The 8,852-nt window shown below is 49.4% G+C and overlaps 1 non-coding gene across 1 annotated transcript; it reads left to right on the top strand.

Annotated features, from left to right (window-relative positions):
- The first annotated feature begins 2,917 nt into the window (after nucleotides 1–2,917).
- Nucleotides 2,918–3,103, top strand: LOC140425892 (U2 spliceosomal RNA). The gene has a single exon (XR_011948051.1). It is a non-coding gene; the product is annotated as a U2 spliceosomal RNA (small nuclear RNA).
- The last annotated feature ends 5,749 nt before the right edge of the window (nucleotides 3,104–8,852 follow it).

Raw genomic sequence — 8,852 nt, forward strand, 5'->3', positions numbered from 1 at the left:
AGCAGGGCTCCCAAGGGGCTGCGGAGTGGTCCCAAAATGGCGGCCCCATGGGTCGCACGTGGCAGGTGGCATCGGAGATGGCGGCCCCCATGGGTCGCGCATGGCGGGTGGCACGGCCGCTGGGGGCGGCCCCGACAGGCAGCAGGCAGCGCTGTTGGGCCTAGGTGTTTTAGGAGGCGACTGGGCCAGGCAGGCTTTCACAAAGTGACCCTTCCTCCCACGCCTGTTGCAAGTCGCGTTGCATGCAGGGCAGCGTTGTCTGGGATGCTTACTTTGGCTGCAAAAGTAGCACTGCGGGCCTCCGGGGTTGGCGGGCTGCTGCATGGCACAGGCCTGTGCCGCACTCGAGTCGGATGATGGCGGCGCCCACGAGGTCCACGAGGGTGCCACGTGGTTGGAGGTGTAGGCCTCCATGTTCTGGAAGGCCACCTCAAGCGAGTTTGAGAGCTGCACTGTCTCTGGGAGGCCCCTTCCAGCAATCGCTGGCGGATGTAGTTTGATTTCATGCCTGCGACATAGGCGTCCCTGATCAACAGCTCCGCGTGTTTGATAACCGATACCGCCTGGAAATCACAGTTCCGGCCGATTACCCGCAAGGCACGTAGGAATTTGGCTAGTGATTCTCCAGGGCGTTGTCGCCTCGTGACAAGAAGGTGCCTACCATACTCCTCATTTACAGACTTTATATATTGTCCCTTCAGCAGCATTATCGCCTCCGTATATGAGGGGGCGTCCCTGATGAGAAGAAAGACTTGCGGGCTTACCTGTGCGTTGAGGATCTGCTGCTTCTGGAGGTCGGTGACGTCTTCGGTGGAGGATCCGAGGTACGCTTCAAAGAAGCTTAGCCAGTGCTTGAATGTTGCAGTGGCGTCGGCTGCCTGTAGGTCCAGCCCCAGACGATCAGGCTTGAGCGATGAATTCATCTTAGATGTTTAGTTTATTAAATTGATATGCCATCAATGAACACACAACGAGTGGTGAACGTAACTGAGGTTTTAATAAACTAAACAGAAAGCCTCCTGGCCTTGGATCCTGAACTGGGTCAGCGGCGGAGACCAGCCACCATTATACTGAGCCCAAGGGGAGGCGGAGCCAGCAGGCAGTGGTTTACCCACATTACATATAATACAGTGGCAGTTTATCACAATACACATATTATATACCACAGTATTTCGGAGCCAGCAGGGACAAGCCCAGGCATGTAGCAATACAACAGCACAATACAATACAGTGGTTTACCACACAGACCCTCGGGGAGCCAGTAATATTTGGATGCATAAAGGGGCAAGCTTTTTGAACTCACAGGAAACACTCCCGCTCCTCCGGGGCCTAAGGAATGTTATAAGTACAATTATCACATGGGTCCGGTCCTTCTAACATCTGGGATTCCTGACAGTCCAGACATCTGGCCTCCATGTGTCACAAATGAAAGTCTTGCGGAAAACAATGGACAGGCAATCTCCTGAAATGTTTTTAGTCACTGACCCTACTCCTGGAGACGTTTCGGTGCCTGCCCCAAACTTGCATCCTTTAAACCAGATGTTGGCCAAGGATTGGCGCAGGTTTAAGAGTTTTAGCTCCCTCTAATCGGGGGTTAAACTTTCCTCCCATTGTGCCTCATAGCCATGGACCCTTATGTCTGAAAAGCACAATATGAGTGAGCTCTTATCTGGAGAGCCTTTGTAAATGGTTTGTTGCATCCAGATTAATAAGGCATCAGAGATTCTGCTAAGATTCCCTTTAACATTATTAACTGCACAGTTCCGTGAATAGTGAACGAAACCTCATCTGTGCTCCAGTAATAGTCAGTTGGATGAATAAATAGAGGGCGGGATTCTCCCCTACCTGGCGGGGCGCGGGGTCCCGGTGGGATGGAGTGGCGGGAACCACTCCTGCGTCGGGCCGCCCCAAAGGTGCGGATTTCTTCGCACCTTTAGGGGCCAAGCCCTCACCTTTAGGGACTAGGCCCGCGCCGGAGTGGTTGCCGCCCCGCCGGCTGGCGAGGAAGGCCTTTGGCGCCACGCCAGCCGAGGCCGAAGGGAGTCCGCCGGCCGGCAGAAGTCCGCGCATGCGCGGGAGCGTCAGCGGCTGCTGGTGTCATCCCCGCGCATGCGCAGGGGGGGTCACCTCAGCGTCGGCCATAGCCTCCTCGATGGCCGACGCGGAGGGGAAAGGGTGCCCCCTCGGCACAGGCACGCCCGCGGATCGCTGGGTCCCAATCGCGGGCCAGGCCACCGTGGGGGCACCCCCGGGGCCAGATCGCCCCGCGCCCCCCCCAGCACCCCGGAGCCCGCTCGCGCCGCCTGGTCCCGTCGGTAAGGGAGGTGGTTTAATTCACGCCGGCGGGACTGGCATTGCAGCAGCGGGACTTCGGCCCACCGTGGGCCGGAGAATCGCCGGGGGGGGGTCCCGCCGACTGGCCCCCGCCCCCGCCGAATCTCCAGTGCCGGAGAATTCGGCGGCCGGCGGGGGAGGGGTTCATGCCGCCCCCCCCGGCGATTCTCCAACCCGGCGGGCGGTCGGAGAATCCCACCCAGAAACACACAAACTAGGGGCATGAATAGGCCACTCATCATCTCAAATCTATTTTGCCATTCCATAAGACATCTGATTGTGACCTCAACTCCACATATGGAATGCGTTCAAGTATTGTGGAATATTATTATTCGGCGTGTTAGCCGACGCCGAAATCGGGAAAGGCAATTGGGTGGAGAATCAGTTCCGATGCCAAAATCGTGACAGGCACTGATTTGACACCAATTTGCAATACTCTTGCACCTTGACAGCGGCGTCAATGCGTACCGTATGCACGTACAGTACACACCATATCCTTAGCGGGCCTCTGCGATTGTCTGCCTCTGATGGGCCAAGTTCTCAACGGCACGGTTCACTTGTGCTCTTAAAAATCATAAAAGCGATCGCTTCTCGGCCTTTTGGCTAAGGTCAAGTGTAGTAGCCTATTGGCTCAGATCTGGTATGTCTTTCTTGTGTGGACCATGAATTGGATTGAATTTGAATTGGTTTTTGGAGCAGGCGAGGAGCTGGATTAGGGGTTCGCCCCTGTCCACACTCTGAGCCCTGACTTTGCAACTCAGAAAAAGTTTTTTTTTTTAAATCGTAAATGCGGCATGCTGAGGGAGAGGGGGTACGGAAAGTGTCCAACATTGCCATCGTTTGTTGACAGTTGTGCCGGTGGCCAGGGGGCATCTGCCAGAGCCGGGGGGAGCCGCGGGGGGGCCGTCAGGTGGTGGGCTGTGGGATCGAGATGGACAGGCACGGAACACCATTGCTGCAGCCAGAGTTTGTATGTTCTCCCCGTGTCTGTGTGGGTTTCCTCCAGGTTCTCCAGTTTTCTCCCACAGTCCCAAGAAGGGCAAGTTAGGTGGAATTGCCATGCTAAATTGCTCCTTGGTGTCCAAAAAGGTAGATGCAGTTATGGGGATAGGGTTAGGGCGTGGGCCTAGGGTCAGTACTCTTTCGAAGGGTCGGTGCGGACTCGTTGGGCCGAATGGCCTCCTTCCGCACTATAGAGATTCTATTTACATAATAACAAGATATGTGTGTATTTATGTATAGAATTTAATGGTAATAAGTGGGTTATGGTATAAATTGGTCGAGCAATTGCTCTGCTTTTCATATTCCCATTGAATAGAAATCCTTCATCCTGACTCCAGGAAATGCTGAGTGTATGAAGTGATTTTTCACATTACAGGAATGTTAGCCGTCTCAGGAAAAGCCTGATGATTGATCCAGTAATATCCAAATTGTTCTGTCAAATTTCGCAGACACTGTTTTCCCCTAAACAATTTGGACAGCTGTGGGCCTTTACCGTAGGTGTACTTGGAGATTTTCATCTGAAAGCACCAGTAACCGTCATCATTTATGGTGAATTCTCCCTTGCCCAACCTGCCCACTTCCCAGCTCCACAAGGCAAATAATGTTAGCCATGAGAATATAGAATTTCCCACACCTACTTACATTCCTACATTCGTTTCATGCACTCGATATTGCCTGAGGCTAGACTGAAGCATTTCTGTGCTTTTAAGAATGTACAGCGAAATGAACTTGTCATACCCATTTACTCCATGGCTCACTTATTTTCAATGAATTTCAAAGCAGTTACATGCAGATAAATTCACTTACTTATCCTACGTGTATTTTGGTGTCTATTAAAAAGACTGTCACCATTTCCTTTAGGCTTACGGATTTAAACCCACTGCTGTCTGGCAGCCAAGAAAGGCATTAAGGTGTTTCCTGTGGTACTGCTCGACACATCACAAATTTCCCGTTAACCAATGCAATGCCAGTCACAGACGAGAGGAATTTTGATATGCCAGCACCTGTTGAAAAGAAGGACATTTTTTTATCCAAATCTTTGGGTATTGGAGGTGAAACCCACGTAGACACGGGGAGAATGTGCAAACTCCACACAGACAGTGACCCAAGGTTGTATCAAAGGAAGGTTACCTTCATACCTGGTGTATAGCATACAATAGGAAAGGCTACTGTTAATGACATTTAATGGGAGAACAAGATTCCACGGGTCATAAAAATGTCAATTTCATTCTTTGAAGGGGCGGCATGGTGGTCGAGTAGTTGGCACTGCTGTCTATGGCACTGAGGACCCAGGTTCAATCCCGTCCCCGGGTCACTGTCTGTGTAGAGTTTGTACATTCTCCCAGTGTCTATGTGGGTTTCACCCCCACAACCCAAAGATGTTCAGGTTAGGTGGATTGGCCACGCTAAATTGCCCCTTAATTGGAAAAAAATAATTGGGTACTCTAAATTTATAGAAAAAAACATTTTCTTCTTCGCAACAGGTGCTGGCATCAACATTTTTCTTCACCGCCCCCCCCTCACCCCATTGCAATGCAGAGAAGTCAAACATTAAATAATGGAACAGGTTCAAGGACATAAATGAACAAAAATTTCGAAACTGCCTCTCCAACAGCACTGCAGGCATACCTCCTCCACAGGGAGTGCTGGGATTCAGGACGACGGCTCACCACCTCGTTCTCAAAGGCCACGAGGGATGGATGCCAGATGTTTCCCTAGCCAGTGGTGCCCACTTCCTGTGAAAGAGTAAATCATTTTAAGAATTAACACCAGAAGGCTAGGGAAAATGCCTTGACAGCTGACTCGAGAACAGCAACTGTACAATGAATTTGCATGTGAATTTTCCATTATCACACCCTCTATTCCAGTAGCCCAGCTGACTGGCATTGCCAATTTTATGCCAGCTCGTCCAGAATTCTGGATGGTTTTTTTGTTGGGGGTCTGAGCAGCCATTTATCTCGCGTGAGCTGGAGCTTGACTCAGATTTAAAAGGCAGCACGCCTTTTAATTAGTCTAGAGTGTCCGTCTGTTCTTGCCGACTTATGTGGCGAACAACAAAGAATAATTGTGGTTTGATTAAACTGCAACAGCTCTGATACTCTGACTGCAAAAATGAATCCAGTATTATAAGCATAGGTAGCATCATGTTCATGTGGCCCATTGCCGGTGGTTTGATATCATGCAGAGAGCAGTAAATCACAAGTTATATTTTTAACACAGCGTGAACCTGCTTGAGGTTTCCAGAGCCAAGATGTGATAATGTGCACTGGGTTAAATTAAAGAAGCATTATCAGCAGGAGCAGTTGAAATCTTTGTCATTTGAAAGATCGCTGCTCAGCAGTACCCGACAGAGCAGTAAAGTGCATGTCCACCACTGTCCTACCAAAAACGTACGCGTTCATGAGTTTTGACAACCCGATGTTTAAACAGGAGCTTCTATATAATGATTGGGTGGCACGGTGCCACAAAGGACGGCAGGGTGACAGAGTGGTTAGCACTGCTGCCTCACAGCACCAGGGACCCGGGTTCAATTCTGACATTGGGTGACTGTGTGGAGTTTGCAAGTTCTCCCTGTGTCAGTGTGGGTTTCCTCCGGGTGTTGAGATTCCCTCTCACGATCCAAGGTGCGCATGTTAGGTGGATTGGCCAGGCTAAATAGTCCCTTAGTGTGCAAAGATTTGCAGGTTAGGTGGGGTTATAGGGATAGGCTGGGGCAGTGGGCCTAGGTAGGGTGCTCTTTCAGAGGGTCAGTGCAGACTTGATGGGCCAAATGGCCTCATTCTGCACTGTAGGGATTTTATGGATCCTATGGATTGACAAATGTTCTGGATATTCGGTGAAAATATCCCATCACAATTATAAATGAGGAAATGTGAGACCAAGATCTTCACCAAAATCGATCCAGTAACTCCTCTCTGAAACCATAGGCTCTTAGATAAATATGAAATTATTCATCAAACAAAAAGAACTAAGCTGCACCAACTTTGCCTTCTGACATCTTGGTGGTCACACGTTGCAAGGATCATTGACAAAATTGAATTGGTGGATGTTGAGTCTGGAGAAGGGTGTGTAGATAGCCTGGGTCACATTGAGATCCAAAGAGACGAGGTGTTGGGCATCTTGAAAAATATTAAGGTAGATAAGTCCCCAGGGCCTGATGGGATCTACCGCAGAATACTGAAGGAGGCTAGAGAGGAAATTGCTGAGGCCTTGACAGAAATCTTTGGCTCCTCATTGTCTTCAGGTGATGTCCCGGAGGACTGGAGAATAGCCAATGTTGTTCCTTTGTTTAAGAAGGGTAGCAAGGATAATCCAGGGAACTACAGGCCGGTGAGCCTTACATCAGTGGTAGGGAAATTACTGGAGAGAATTCTTTGAGACAGGATTTACTCCCATTTGGAAGCAATGGACGTATTAGTGAGAGGCAGCATGGTTTTGTGAAGGGGAGGTTGTGTCTCACTAACTTGATAGAGTTTTTTGAAGAGGTCACAAAGATGACTGATGCAGGTAGGGCAGTGGATGTTGTCTATTTGGACTTCAGTAAGGCCTTTGACAAGGCCCCTCATGGTAGACTGGTACAAAAGGTGAAGTCACACGGGATCAGGGGTGAGCTGGCAAGGTGGATACAGAACTGGCTAGGTCATAGAAGGTAGAGAGTAGCAATGGAAGGGTGCTTTTCTAATTGGAGGGCTGTGACTAGTGGTGTTCCGCAGGGATCAGTGCTGGGACCTTTGCTGTTCGTAGTATATATAAATGATTTGGAGGAAAATGTAACTGGTCTGATTAGTAAGTTTGCAGATGACACAAAGGTTGGTGGAATTGCGGATAGCAATGAGGATTGTCAGAGGATACAGCAGGATTTAGATTGTTTGGAGACTTGGGCGGAGAGATGGCAGATGGAGTTTAATCCGGACAAATGTGAGGTAATGCATTTTGGAAGGTCGAATGCAGGTAGGGACTATACAGTGAATGGTAGAACCCTCAAGAGTATTGAAAGCCAAAGAGATCTAGGAGTACAGGTCCACAGGTCACTGAAAGGGGCAACACAGGTGGAGAAGATAGTCAAGAAGGCATACGGCATGCTTGCCTTCATTGGCTGGGGCATTGAATATAAGAATTGGCAAGTCATGTTGCAGCTGTATAGAACCTTAGTTAGGCCACACTTGGAGTATAGTGCTCAATTCTGGTCGCCACACTACCAGAAGGATGTGGAGGCTTTAGAGAGGGTGCAGAAGAGATTTACCAGGATGTTGCCTGGTATGGAGGGCATTAGCTATCAGGAGCGGTTGAATAAACTCGGTTTGTTCTCACTGGAACAACGGAGGTTGAGGGGCGACCTGATAGAGGTCTACAAAATTATGAGGGGCATAGACAGAGTGGATAGTCAGAGGCTTTTCCCCAGGGTAGAGGGGCCAATTACTAGGGGGCATAGGTTTAAGCTGCGAGGGGCAAGGTTTAGAGGAGATGTACGAGGCACGTTTTTTACACAGAAGGTAGTGGGTGCCTGGAACTCGCTGCCGGAGGAGGTGGTGGAAGCAGGGACGATAGTGACATTTAAGGGGCATCTTGACAAATACATGAATAGGATGGGAATAGAGGGATACGGACCCAGGAAGTGTAGAGGATTTTAGTTTAGTCGGGCAGAATGGTCGGCACGGGCCTGGAATGGCCGAAGGGCCTGTTCCTGTGCTGTACTTTTCTTTGTTGTTCTTTGCTCTTTGTTCTAAAACACAGCAAACAGTCTCTATCCATTTGTTTACGAGGGGAGATGGAGGCACAGTGGTAATGTCACTGGGCTAGTACTCCAGAGTTCTAGGATAATACCCAGGGCTCATGGGTTTAAATCCCATCGCATCAGCTGGTGAAATCCAAATTAAATGACTAAACCTGGAACTAAAATCTAGTCTCCGTAATGGTAACCATGAAAGTATCATCGATTGTTATAAAAACCCACCTGGTTCACTAATGTCCTTTTGGGAAGGAAATCTGCCGTCGTTACCTGGTCTGGCCTTCATGTGACTCCAGATCCACAGCAATGTGGTTGACTCCTCTTGCCCTTTGACATGGACTGGCAAGCTACACAGTACATGGGCAATTGGGGATGGGCAACACATGTTCTTCCTTAGATAACAGTATGAAATTGAATTAACCCAAGAGATACTTGAGTAACAACATCATCAGACCATCAGATGGCTGCAAATCCTTTTCATTAATCATATGGCACAAATCACTGAATTGAGTTTTTGAGGCCTCCCGAAGATGGAAACTAAGGTTGAGGGACTGTGGGGCAGCGAAAATACTGGCACTGGAAAGCATGTCAATTTCCACGCTCAGTGTACTCACTTTCCTGGCAGTTGCCATGACACCTTTATCCTCCGATCTTCACTCCAACCTTCAAACTGAGTGACTGGGGACAAGGAATATCCCTGTGACAGGACCCCCAGACTGAGGCACAGGACTGATACAACCAATACTATCTGATCGCTAGGACAACCATTAAGCCGACCATTAAGTCA

Source organism: Scyliorhinus torazame, chromosome 6 (assembly GCF_047496885.1).
Source record: "Scyliorhinus torazame isolate Kashiwa2021f chromosome 6, sScyTor2.1, whole genome shotgun sequence".
NCBI lineage: Eukaryota > Metazoa > Chordata > Chondrichthyes > Carcharhiniformes > Scyliorhinidae > Scyliorhinus > Scyliorhinus torazame.